The 14,562-nt window shown below is 44.2% G+C and overlaps 1 long non-coding RNA gene across 1 annotated transcript in view; it reads right to left on the reverse strand.

The window, feature by feature from the left end:
- LOC147035162 (uncharacterized) overlaps window positions 1-14,562 on the reverse strand; it is a 257,319-nt gene that overhangs the window by 11,683 nt on the left and 231,074 nt on the right. The window contains exon 5 of the long non-coding RNA XR_015061556.1: window positions 1,269-1,306. This is a non-coding gene — a long non-coding RNA (uncharacterized LOC147035162). The remainder of the gene's footprint in view (window positions 1-1,268; window positions 1,307-14,562) is intronic.

The raw sequence follows: 14,562 nt of genomic DNA on the forward strand, positions 1-14,562 counted from the left end.
ACCATTCCTCCCCACCCACATTGTTTGCCTGCCTCTCTCTTTGTCTTGGCCTTTGGCTCTGCTGTTGGTGTTTTCCCCCCCCTCTCTCTCTCTCTGCTGTTCATTTTGTCCTGTTACATCTTGATCCATTCAGTGTACAGATTCTGGTACTTCCACGAGCATCGACAATGTAGATAACAAAGGAGCCCCGAAGGCACTTATTCTGCCTTCAACATTTCTCTCCTTCAACCTCTCAAGCCACATTCCCAGCCCACAAACCACACATTCACACCCCAAATTTTCTTTTCCTTCCTACAAATTTTGCAAAGCCCAATGAGCAACAACTTTACAATTCCTATTTCCAAATTTTCTAATCCCCATATCTTACCGACAACAGCTGGGGACTCCCTCCAGCAGGGGGAACTGCTCTCCCAGATACACACACCTCACACTCTTCCACACACAATTTAGCCACAGTTGGACATTTTATATTCTCACACCAGCACACCCTCCCATTCATCCCAAATTCCACCAGATGAAGAAAAGGGAGAGGAGAAAGGGACATCCTATCACTATGTCATACATGTTAAGCCAATTTATCCAACATAAAATTTTGGAAACACTTTCTAAAATGTATTGAGGTTTTATAAAATTCCAATCACCTCAAATAATTTCGATATCAAATCTTATGTTCCCTCTGTTCTCTGCCACACGCCAATCCGTTACTGCTGTTAACTATCATTTTTGGCCCTGTTTCTGTCATGGGCACAGCTGGCATACTTGGCCCCATCATCTCTCACTAGTTGGTAGGGTCTAGGCCACACGCAGCCACCAACACTGGCTCCCACCTTTCCGCCATGGCTGTCGGAGCTGATGCATCCAAGCTGCCCCCACCTTTTCTCCAAGACTCTTCGGCTGGGTACAGTTGCCTACAATGGTTCTCACCTTATCTTATTGGCCATTGCCGAGCCCATGGCACATGCAGATGTCTGCACCGGACCCAAAATTTTCTCCTTGGCCTTCGCTGAGAGAGCTGAGATATGGGGATGACAGTCTCAGTCTCTGAGGTTTCCGACCTCGTCTAACGCCGAACCCATCATTCCTTGGCCTGGCTGGTGGCATTTCTCCTATTACCTTCTAATCAGCCTTAACAGATACAAGGCCTACACTGTATGCACTTTCTGACTGCCCATATGTGCACCCATACACACATTCCATCAAACGGCATCGACCAGGAATCTCTTACTTGGCTAAACTACTACCCACCTTACATTTGTGTGTCTACATACCTGGTGAATTCCAGCTTTTTCAGGTGAACAAAGGTGAACTTTTCAATTCCAGGTGAACAAAGAGAACACACATAATAAATAGTGTCAGGGAACACAAAAGGTAAGAGAAACAGCAAAGAGCAATTACTTTGGCATTGCCAGATGAGTCAGAAATTGACATTGTTGATCTTGACATCAATGACAACAGTACTCTTCACCACCTGAATGATGTTTACATTTGTATTTATAGCCAAAAGGTACATTATGAAAGTGAACCTAAAAGGCACTCCACTCTAAAAAGGTCATATTAGAATGCAGGCAGTTCTATATTAATACATGACTTTCGAAATGATGCATGGATGCTCCAAATAAGGCCTTTTGCACATGCGCTGTGTGTGTTTACACTGACTCAGTTTGGTTCGCCGAGCACTTTTAACCTGCCGTTGCGAGCTCGAAATCTCATTCAAAATGCCTTTTAAACACAATTTTCAGAATTTAGAGGAAAGAGTGGCAATTTCAAGATGGTTAACCATAATTGTTATGTTCCTGAATGAAAATTGGACTCATGGAAATACGACAAATATCTGTGGATGAGACTGAGAGGTGTTGGTTTCCTATTTATACCATTAGTGGCACAGTGAATAAATAAAACACACACACACACACACACACACACACACACACACACACACACACACACACACACACACACACACACACACACACACACACACACACACACACACACACACACACACACAAACCTAGATGCTTCACCTGCTTGCAATAGATGCAAAATATTGTGTAATTCATCTTGTGGTCCTGGAACCAAACAAACAATCTATTTATAACAGCCATCTCAGCTCTACTCGCTCCAACTAGTCCCAGTGGCTGAGCCCCAAATTTGGCAGGGATCGTTACGCGTCGCACAAAAGCACCAAACTTGGTACAGGTCGACCATATTAAAAAAAAAAAAACATTCTACAGTAAGGTGCCCGACTTATGACTCCCGGATTGGGGTTTTCCAAGATGGCCGTCGCCTCCATTATCAAAATTCACCTTTTTCACCGTAACTTTGAAACCAAAGGACTTAGGCAGGTGCAACAAGTGTCTATGGCCACTATTTCAAGTTTGTGCTATGTGATGATATTCGCAATTTGGAGATTAGAATAGTACTTTACCATATTCAAATATGACTGCCACCACCATTTGAAAAAAAATTGCTTTTTGATCATAACTCCAAAACTAAAGGAGGTAGAGTAATGCAACCAGTTTGTATACCCACTATGTAAGGGTCCTGCTAGACGATTGTCAGGATTTTATGGTGATTTAAAGTTATATACACACCTGCCTAGATTTAGTATATTTTGTCTATTTTCACATGAATGAGTAATGCTGCCATAATGAAGTGAGGGAACTGTATTATTTGTGGAGAATATGGTGAAGGTCTTAAATGTCCTGCTTCCTGGAATGGACTGTCTGTCTACGAGAACTGTGCAAAATGTAGAAGGATTCCGATTGTTAGGGACCTTCCTGCTGGCCTGTCATGCCATGAAAATGTCATTGCAGAAGAACTTCTCAGAAACCATGCCAAATGGCACGAGTCTTGCACCTAAAGTTTGTCAGTTCAAAATTGGCCACAACAAAAGAGCACCATGCCAAGAAGTGAAAAAACAATGGATGCAAACAGGGGTAAAGAAAGTCGACATGACAATCACGTGAAGGCTTTATCAAAGACTGCATCTTCTGTGAAAAAACGTGAAGGAACGCTTCATAGATGCTGCACTTTGGAATTTGATAAGACTATGAGAGAGATGGCCAGAAAACTAGAGGATATAAAAGACCTGTTAGCATGAATAGCAGGTGGCGACTTGATAGCCAGTGACAGCAGTAAATCAAGTTCTCAAATCAGTGAGAAAAGAGATATTTTGGCAGGAATTCTTTAAATTTTCAGGCTCGTTCCCTGTTGATTGCCAGGCAGATTCATTTCCAGCTATACTCCAGTCAGTGATATCCATGCTTCGATACGGTAGCAGCATCAAGGATCATAGTGCAGTACCGACCCAAGCTTGCCTTACCATATGACAGCTATACTCTTCAATTCAAAGCAACGAGCTCCAGAAACTTACAAGTTATTCCACTGCGTGTTGGGCTGAATTTACATGTTGATCTTGACATCATGGACACCAGTACTCTTCTACACATTCGTGAGCCATCAAACTTGCAGCAAAAAGATGTTGACAAGGCTGCATTAACTGGTTCATCAGTATCAGTTATGAATGACTGTTGGAGATATTAGAATGGCTCACTGCAGCTTTGTGCCAATGATTCAAACAGGAGAATTTAATGTGCCCTGCTCAAATTCATGTGGGTTTCTTTGAATTATTGACAACATTGTCCACAACTTGTCTTCTACTACGGCCGAGTGATCTTTCCATAGAACACACCCGAGCCTCCTCCTCCAGTTCCCTTTAACCAATAATCCTGGAGAAAACAGGCCACCTAACAGAATTCCACCTCAGACCTCAAGCACACCACCATTATGTGACAGTTACCGCAATGCCCCTGGTGTGGAATGCAATGTGGGAGGTGTAATGGTACCAGAGGTTGTCATACCTGACACGATGATCAAAATTGAAGATGCTAAGACACAAGAAATGCAATGGGTTCAACAAAAGTATTGAACTACTTTCCAAGCAATCACTTAGTAAGGGTAAAAACATTGCATGGGCTGCTTACCATGCATCTGAATAACCACAACCTACTGGTCCATGTGGTATAAGTGCCCTGTTTCCACTCTTCTTTGAAAAAGCTGCAACAATTACAAGGATCAAGCATGGAATGACAATTGTCAGGCAGCAAACAGAAAAATTTTTATCCAAGATAAATACCAGCAGTAGCTGCCGATCAACCAGTATTCACCATGTGCAAGTATATGCAATGGTCATGGCCAGAAACATTCGGTGAAAAATGATGTCATCATGTTTGGAGGCCTACATCTTGAAATGGCTTTGTGAAATTTATTGGTGACTTGCTCGAGAAAAGTGGCTGGACAAAAATCCTGACTGAGGCTGGCGTTGCCTCTTCGGGAAGAGCAAATTCTTTTCTTCATGTATCACACTTGACCCGGGCAAGGCATGCACATCAGGTGACAGTCTTGACACTTGCAAAGCTGCAGCATGATGTCTGCCAGATGATGCAAGGACTGCATGATGATCAGCAAGAGGAAGAATACTTCACCAAGTGGAAGAGCGACATGTGTACAGAGTCCGACTTTTGCATTTTGAGACCTTGTACTTCAGTTAGAAATGTTGGTTTGGATATTTGTCTGTCCCATTTGTGAACAAAATTTCTCCCTCTACATAGATGTACTGGAGACACTGACACCATGGTCCTTTGTCTTTGATCACCAAAATTATGCTCACTGGATCCCTGTGCATTTAAGAAACATGAAGGTTATTCTTGAGGGCATGAAGGATCAGCTAAAGTGCTTTTGGGTCTTTCGAAAGGGATAGAGGAGGTTTTTTTGCTCTGCCATTGGACCAAGCACATGAACAAAACAATAGAAAGGTAAACCATTCAGATGTAGCCATTGGGTTGAAGAGGTGGGTGGTTGCTGGTCCAGAACAGGCTTGATTACTGATAGAACTTGAGGCACAGTATTCTTGAGACCATCCTGATGATTTCAAAAGCCACTTGGAGGGCCTCTTGACACAGCAAACCTTCAAGGCGCAGGTGAACAAGCTCTATGCGACAATCACACCAATGGGTAATCCCTTTATCAAGGAATTACAGGAGCTGATGTCCCTTGATAGTCATGCCTGTGTGGAACAAGCTGTGTAAGACACATTCTGCAACAAGGAAAAGCTTGGAAAAGGAAAGTACAAAGAGTCAGTCAAGAAGGTTCTCATCAAATGTAATCAGTCCATTCACGAGCCAATCAAAAAGAGTAACATCTTTATCTTTAAGCAGACCACTGCAAGAAGTAAATCAAAGACCAAGCAACTAATGGAAGACATTAAGAGTGACTACAGCCTCTTTAGCCAGTTGTTCATCTACTGTCAGGTGCACGATGGAAACTTGGAAGAATTCTTTATACACGAAAACCACCCATGGCCTCCACTTCTGAGTGACCGTGGCAAACTTGGATGGCCAAGCTGCTAGTCCCAACTAATGAATCTCGTGGATTGCAAGAATCCAGAAGCTCCATTCAGCTTTGATGCCAAAGTGTTTGATGGTATGCCTGGTGTTGGCTTAATAGTTAGGGTGGTGGGCTAGGGGATCCTAGAGTCCTGAGTTCCAATCCTCCATTGCAATTGAATTAATACCAGGCAGGGTTGATTCAGCCTCTCATCCTTCTGAGGTTGACAAAATGAGTACTAGCTTGCTGAGATGATTGAGCCATTCGAGTATCCTGTGTCAGAGTGGCAACTGTCCAGGATTGTGCCCAATAGACCAAGAGACTGCTTCAGTCGCACCGATGCTCTGTACAAAGTATGATCTTGATGGATGGATGTTTGTTGGTCCAGCAGTGGTCCATTCACTTCCAAAAGGAGGTACTTCAACATTTGGCCAGTACAGAAAAGAGAATTTCAAATTCTGAATCAATCATCAACTTTTGAACTGTAAACAAATTGATGTGGTGTGGGATTTGCCCAAGAATGACAGCCTGAAGGAGGCCACATGCGAGAAAAGAGAAAAGGGAGTGCGGAGAAATGTTTCTTTACAGACAAAACTGCCAAAGGACTTTGGCCCCTTTATACATGACTCAAATAACAAGGAAGAGTTGTTTGCCCGACTGACAGAAGATGTAGCTGCCACTGACTATCTACCAGACAAAGTATTCCATATTCCCTCTGGCCAGTTAGTTGTGACAAAGGGCAGTAGTGAGCAGATGCCAGAATGTGACCATGAGGAGGTGGACACAGAAATGTGTCCATATGTTGCAGATGCTGCACAAAAGGGGGCAAAGGTTATTTTGGTCAACACAGCAGCCACATATATGGTCATTCTTATTGGCATATATTTCCAACTGACAAGGCTGAAATCCAGTATTCACTTAAGGGTATCATTTGGCACGGGAAGGAACTTTCTTTCCTGGTATCTCCATATCAATTCCATCTACTCCAAGCTCTTGGAAGAAAGGTCCTTTGCCCTTCCAATTTTTCATGCCTTTACTGTGTCAGTTATATGACCTGTCATTTTTTTTAGGTAAGGCAAAGAAATCATGCATGGAAGTTTGGAAGTCATTTCCACCAGTGACAGAGGCATTCATCTACCGTACCGTCAACCCGTTTGAGCCAATGAGTGTCAATTTGTGATACTTCAAACTCATGGAGAACTTTAAATGCACTATTTATGATAAGCTCATCAAGCTGAGTTAATGCAAATGACCAACGAAGGTAACTGTTTCCACACATTACACACTGCAGGGCATTGAATTAGACAGTTTTGACACAAGCATCTTCTCCTCCTTGAAATTTGAAGGGACTTAAACATGGTGATTGTTCAGTAATTTCTTGCAATATTTTCCTGAATGATCTCATGTGGGATCTCATTTACCATCAGAACATAATGATCCTGAAGCATGACCTTGAAATTGTGGTCATGGAGACTTGTTGCAACTCCGTGCGCCCTTTAGTTTCAAAGTTATGGCAAAAGGTGGTTTTGATAATGTTGGTGGCAGCCACCCTTGTGAATATGGTCAAATATGAGTTTATTCATCATACCACCAGTATCAACACAAAGCATGACCTTTACATCGTGGGTATCAACACTGGTTGCACCTCCCAAAGTCCTTTAGTTTCAAAGTTATGGTTAAAAAGGTGATTTTTGATAAAAAGGTAACCTCTGATAATTATCTTCTACTATGAGCCGAAACTCCGTCACAGACGGATTTCGTTCATTCAACCACCCTCACCAGCTCACCCACACTCGAGGGACATGGACTGGACAGGGCGTGCTTGCCCCCGCCTACTCATCCCCCGCCCCTGCCCCATTCCCCCCCGCCTCCCACCCCCCGCCTTCAATTTGCTTACCCCCGCCCAAAAATTTAATTACCCTGGCCCCGCCTCTTCACGCCCCCGCCCTCCGACTCTTGATTCCTCACCCCACTTGCCCCTGGGCCCCCGCCCCCCTGTCCACCCTCTCACACTCAACCCCGTCCACTCATCCCCCACCCCATTTCCCCCCTGTCTCCCGCTTTCAATTTGCTTACCCCCGCCCAAAAATTGCTTATCTTGCCCCCCCGCATCTTCACTCCCTGCCCCCGTCTATTCATCCCCCGCCCCCGCCTCTTCACTCCTTGCCCCCATCTCAATGAAAAGTGTTTATTCTGCTTCAGAGTTGAAAGTTGACTATTACCACTATGTGCGATGCACTCTTACAGGTACGAAGTTTCTTTCAGTCCAGGTCACAGTACGGAGAAAAACGTGACGCGACCGCCAGGAGGAGCACAAAATTGGTCCTTCAGTATTAATATATAGATATAAATGGCAGTCCTTCTGTCTGTCTGTCTGTCTGTTTGTTTGTAACCAATAAGCTCCTAGACCAGTGAACCGATCTTGATGAAACTTTACACACATATAGACCTAACATTCAGCTCCAGGATGCGCTAAGTGGCTTTCCATAAAAATGGAAAAAAAATCCATTAAAAGAAAAAGGCTTTCGAATAGTGCGCCAGCGTATTAATCGTAACAAAAGGCTTCATGGTTAAAAACGCTAGGGTTTTTTGAAATACAAAATGTTCGTATTCATTGACTTTTTAAACATACACATTCTCCTCCTGTTATTTGACTTCTCGAACTGCACGCGCACGGCAACAGCGAATTGCTGATCGATCTGCTCATGAAAGAGCCAGGCAAGCGGAGTCAGGTGCTAGAGAGAGAGAGAGAGAGAGAGAGACAGAGAGAGAGAGAGAGAGAGAGAGAGAGAGAGAGAGAGAGAGAGAGAGAGAGAGAGAGAGAGAGAGAGAGAGAGAGAGAGAGAGAGAGAGAGAGAGAGAGAGAGAGTCCTCGTACTGCTGATATATCTGCTCATGAAAGAGCCAGGCAAGCGGAGTCGGCTGCAGAGAGAAAGAGAGAGAGTCCTCGTACTGCTGATATATCTGCTCATGAAAGAGCCAGGCAAGCAGAGTCGGCTGCAGAGAGAGAGCGTGGCCTAACTGCAAATAGAGCGTCACACCGACGGGCGAGAGAAGCACAAAACTCACGTTCCAGCTTTCTTGGTCCAGGTTTTGGCAGGACATCAAGGACTGTTGCCACTGCTGCTAGAAACATTGAGTGGCTCAAGGCCACCTTCAACTATGACCTCTCTGAGGATTACGGCAGCATAAAGCCTTCCTTCCATAAATCTGAGGAATAAAAGAAGCCTTCCTAATTTTCTCCATACAACTAATGCCTCAGTCTAACTAGCGTGAGGAAAATAGGGCAAATTTCCCGGGTATTACCGGGTACTTCAGCTCGTGTTTTTATATAACCTAACTGACAACTGTACCAAATTTGGTGCTTTGGTCCGGCATGCAACGATTTCTTTGCTAAGCATAATTTTAAACTTACCCTGCACATTCAAAAGCCCTAGATATATCCTTCCCATCGGTGTTCAGAAGTATCTAATGTAAATAAACAGTCCATTCACTGGTAGCGAACCATTCGCTGTTTCCACTTCGGCGATGCTCCAATCCACATGGTCGGGAGTTTGCAGTACGAGCAGCTTTCCATTTGGCAATCTGAGAAAGTTCTCCAAGTCTTTTGTTGTGCAGAGGTACAGCCCTTTCTCTTCGGAACTTTTCCAAGTATTTTCAGCTTATTTCAGATGCTTTGTGAGCCACAATCCTGATCTGTGATACACAAAATACTTTATGATGCCCCAAACGCTGACATTTCCTGTGGTTTCTGCGCATGTGTGCCAGGCATTATGGGGCGGAATACGTCATTTCGAAAGTGCCATATTGTGCAGTGCACATGAAGAAGAAGATGGTCCCATTAATGGACTGGGTTATTAATCCTAAAGATCGCTTGACAGCAAAGTACTCTGAGAGTGAGACCCTTTGTGAACAGTATCCTGACGTTGTACCAGCTGCAGATATGGACAAACTTCACAAGCAGTTCATTAGATACTGGATGTTGCCACAGGAGAACATACTTGATGACAGAGTGGATGAACAATGCACCGACATTGCACAGTTTCTGGAGCCAACAACAGACCAGTCACAATTCATCCATCTGCCAAAGTTAGCCAAGCTCACTTATCTGATCCTTCACAGCAATGCCTTCAGTAAAAGCATTTGAGCACTCTGAGACAGGGGCATTGATCATGGGGCAGCAGGATAGGTGCTCACCCCACCAATCATAAAAAAGGGGCGAAGATATCATTTCGGCCCACAAAAATAATTAAATATAGGTAAATAATGAAGGACTATCCCTTGCCCGAACTTTGAATAATGCATGACTTCCAGCATGAAAATACGTATTGAGCAACCCCGATGGTACCCCATCAGCTTGCATCCAATGTACGCATAGACCAGGCTTAAAGGTACCGAGGTGAGTTTACTTCCGCAGTTCATGAAGTGCGTTTTTTTTTTTTTACAGTTGTATGCATTCACAAGTGGTTTAGGCTTCTCAGGGTATCAGAGGCAGCATATGTTCATCTGGTCTCATCAGCTTGCCAACACTTGAACCTTTCTTCGAATTGAAGCTATTTTAAGACTAGAACGGGCACTCATAGAGCGCATACCTTCGCCACCACTACTTTTTTTGTTCTTGGTATGAGTGTGGGGAACTGGTTTCATATAAATGGTCTTATGACACAAACCACATATCTATAATGTCATGACCCCCCCCCGACTTTCGGGGGCTACGGACTAAACAACAATCAACTCACGTCGTTTTGGCGAGTCTTCACTCGCAAGCTCGGTGAATACAACGTTTCAACAAGAGAAGGTAATCTCGTTTGATGCTGGTTTCATGCAAATCGAATAAGAATTGACTGAGTTATGCCGAAAACTGCATATTTTTCAAGGGCGTGACCCCCCCCCGACATTTTACCCCAACCAGTGACATGTGTTATGACGTCATTGTGTCACAAAATTGGGCATTAAATTCTGAACATTTTGGTGCTGGGTTCATGTAAAGCGGACAAGAATTGACCGCGTTATGACAAAAACCGCATATTTTTCAAGGTCGTGACCCCCCTGACCTTTGACCCCTAACCGGTAACAAGAGTATGGGCGTCATTGTGTCATATTGCATATCACAAGATGAGGCGTTGAATTCTGAACATTTTGGCGTTAGTTGCATGCAAATTGAATAAAAATTGACCGTGTTATCGTAAAAAGACGATTTTGACCTTTTCGTGACCTTGACCTTGACCTTTGACCCGAACGATCCCAAAATGTAATCGAATGCTTTCTGACTAATAACCAATCATCCCACCAAATTTCATGCAGTTCGGTTTAATACTTTTTGAGTTATACTAATCACAAGATTACAAATAAATAAATAAATAAATAAATAAATAAATAAATACACGCCGACCAAAACATAACCTTTCGCAGAATGCGAAGGTAATAAGATATGTGACGGTTCAGTATATCACTAGCAAAGTACCCGCCCATGGGTGGGTACAGTTATCTGTTGAATGGCGTTGGTCCCGTCTCGATCGGATGAAATTGAGAAATTGACGTTATCCGGTGACCTTGACCCCGTGATGTTTGACCTTGACCTTGACCTTGATCCCCTTATGTCCGTTCCCAAGGATCACATATGCCAAGTTTCATCTCATTCTATCCAACGGTTTGGCCATCTATAAAGGACAAACAAACATGAAAAATTGACGTTTTAGTCAATTTATGACGTCATAACTCGAAAACCGGAAGTCGGAAGTGAATGTCCTCAATCGACTGTGTCATTTAATTTTGATTATCTGTCGAATGGCGTTGGTCCCGTCTCGATCGGATGAAATTGAGAAATTGAAGTTACCCGACTTTGACCCCTTGACCCCGTGATCTTTGACCTTGAACTTGACCCCCCCCCCACCCCCATGTCAGTTCTCAGGTCTCAAGAATCACTCATGACAAGTTTCATCTCATTCCATCCAACGGTTCGGCCGCCTATAAAGGACGAACAAACAAACAAACAAACAAACAAACAAACACACATACATACAAACATATTCTATTTTTTTCGTATAGTAGATAAATCCCTCATGTATTAGGCAAAGTTTTTTCCCCCAAAAAAATGGGGGGGGGGGAAAATAAGTGGTTTGTGCTGTGCACCTTGTACACAGGGACTGTCTTTAATATTTAGGGGTAAGCCAGCTGGGTTTTCAACCTGGAACAAGAAGAAGCCATAACTTGAGTTCCCATAGTGGTGTCGCGACACCAGCGCAGCCTGCAGCATTGCAGAGTGAGTTGTTCATTTTTAATTGGCTCATTTAAGTAAGATGAAACTGTAACATAACATGCAAGAGCGTAGATTAAAAAGAAAAAAAGAGTTGTTTGAAAAAAACAACAACAAAAACACAGGTGTGCCGACAATCTCCCTTCCCACAAAATAAAACACAGGCAAAAACGAGAAGGGCACTTGTTAGAGCACATACCTCCGCCACGTAATGCCTGATCCATGAGAACATATCAGGCCCAATACATTTTTGAAATATCATGCTATACAGTATTATGTCGTTTTTGGCCATATCTATTGTTGTGGATTTGGAAAGCGATCGCACTCAACATTCAGGTCCTTTAGCTCAGTTATATCGGTAAGTACATGTTGCCAGCTAGGGTCCCGATCCTAGTCTAGTGGGAGGAGGTGGAGGAGTAGGAGGACGAGGAGGAGGAGGAGGAGGAGGAGGAGGAGGAGGAGGAGGAGGAGGAGGAAGGGTGGTTGTTATTTCCACCAGTTTCTTTGAGCTTCTTCAAACTTCCAGCTTCTTGTTGGTTCTCCGGGTGTTGTCCTCCTGTAGTCCTTCATGGCTGGTTCTCCCGTCGTTCTCCGCTGGTCCTCCTGTGGATCTGGTCGCGCGCGAGTTCAGGGAAGTGCGCATGGAGGGTATTCTCCCGCCAGCCTTCGCCCTGCCGACTTCACTCGCTTGGACCTTCCGGATCGTGCTGGGAGTCCAGTAGGCCCTGTGGACCTGGTCTCGAAGACCGCACGAGGCGGGCAGGTCCGAGATAGGTCTTAATAAAGACCGGCTGGTCCGATCATTTGTGTGGGGGTGTGTGTGTGTGTTCGTGGCGCCAGTCCAATAAGTAGTGAATTGTATAAGTGCCTGTATATACTTGCATTTATAGAACTCGGCTGTAGGCTTTTGGCTCGTGTCTTTTTCCCCATCCCCCCATTCATTGCATTGCCTGTATGGAAATAAATGTCCCCATTGTTAAATGTCACCTGCTCGTTGCGTCCCTTCCTCCCATTGACTGCCATGGAGCGTTCGGAATAATTAGCTGGCTGATTATAAGCCGATGAAACGTACATCTGGTCCAACGGGACTTGGCGATATAAAACCGCTCGGCAATCGCATACGGAACGAGCTGCTTAAGCGGCTCGTTTTCATGCAGATCCCGTTGAGGTATAAACTCCCGGCATTTCTGTCCGCGCAAATAATTAGGTAAATCGACAATTCGGCAATCGACCCTGTAGCGCGTGGACAGAAGAGTTGGCTGGTTTATGGTGTGTTAAAAACACCCGTAGCTGGGGTTTGGCGTTGATCCGGAAGCTACGACTAGATTGCACGTTCGGTGCGTGCGCGTGGCCGCAATTGGGCTAAGGCGTTCGCCCCACGCCGGACGGGCGGAAATCTACAACACTATCAATGGTGAAGAATCACTTTAGAAATGAAATAATTCTCGTATCCAAGTCCAGATTCGGATCTTCACCAAAGTCAAATCAATTTGTCGAAGTCACACACCCAACCTGTAAACAAAGTTTCATCCGAATCTGTCCACAACTTTTTGAGATATCCTGCACACAGACAGACAGACAGACAGACAAAGAGACAAGCCGGTAGGCGACGAGGGATTCGCTCGGATCGAAGCACTGGATACGATGCTTTTCATTCTGACCGATCCACCGACGAAGATTCATTGCCAAGACGTATTGGTTCACATACAATTGTTCCTCTAACTGGCAAGATTTTTCCTGGTGCGTATTTTGCCAACTGGCACTCCTCATAAAAAAATGATGGTAAATAGACACCCTATTTTTGAAGGACTACCATTTGAAAAATAATCGGTTTGCTGGTTTGTGCTGTGGAGCCTCGCGTTGCAGACACACACACACACACAGACACACACACACACACACACACACACACACACACACACACACACACACACACACACACACACACACACACACACACGGAAAACCTGACAATAAGGGATATCTAGCATATATAGCGAATCCAACAGAAAGGGGTGAAAACACAACCTCCTTCACTTTAGGTGGCAGAGGTAAAAAACACACAGGTGTGTCAACAATGTCCCCCCCACCACTCACAACCCCCAGCAAACTTTCAGATGGATCGACACCCCTGCTGTGAGGAAACTGCTTACACACAACTGCACAAATCTTGGGCAAATTTTGAAAGAAGGTCATGCTGCTCCATCAGTGTATACCAGCTACTCTGGGATGAGGAACATGCTGTGTGGATTGATTTCATCTAAGATTAACATTTTCAAGCATCAGAAAATAGCAGAATGGAAGCCAAATCCATCATTTGTCATCAATTCCTATTGCAAGGAGGTTGGAAACACAATGCAACGCACATACTTAAAACTGTAAACATTTTCTTCATCAGGCTTGAACTGTCAGTGTAGTTAGAATACTTTCTTTATCAGACTTTTGTCATGAAGCCATTTATTCGTCAATTTGTGTGTTGTCCCTTCGATGGACGTTAAATTGGGCGTCCTGTCTTCCAACATCAGTTGATGGATGTTAAGGATCCCCAAGGTGTCTTTTATGAAGAGTAGTAGGTGAGCTATTGTGGGCATTGTGGCCAAATTACAAATTCCTGCCCAACTTGCGAGGAAGGCATTGGCAAACCAGCCAGTACAACCCTTGCTCAGGAAGCTGCTTTGTGGCACAGATGATAAGTATAACGAGTATGGTACATCAAATATCAAATAAAAGTCACAACTGAATCGATAAAGGGAATTTAAAAAAAAATAAAATTAAAGCTGTTTAAAAAGGCTAGAGCATGGATATGGGGAGAGGGGAGAGTGGGGGAGGGATGAGAGAGAGGAGAGAGAGGGGGGGAGTAGGAGGGGAGAAGGGCAAGAGAGGAGGCGAGAGAGGGATAAGGGAATGAGTGAAGGGAG

This window comes from Eptatretus burgeri, chromosome 1, assembly GCF_056783735.1.
Source record: "Eptatretus burgeri isolate ZD-2024b chromosome 1, Ebu_testis_v1, whole genome shotgun sequence".
In the NCBI taxonomy this organism is placed as follows: domain Eukaryota; kingdom Metazoa; phylum Chordata; class Myxini; order Myxiniformes; family Myxinidae; genus Eptatretus; species Eptatretus burgeri.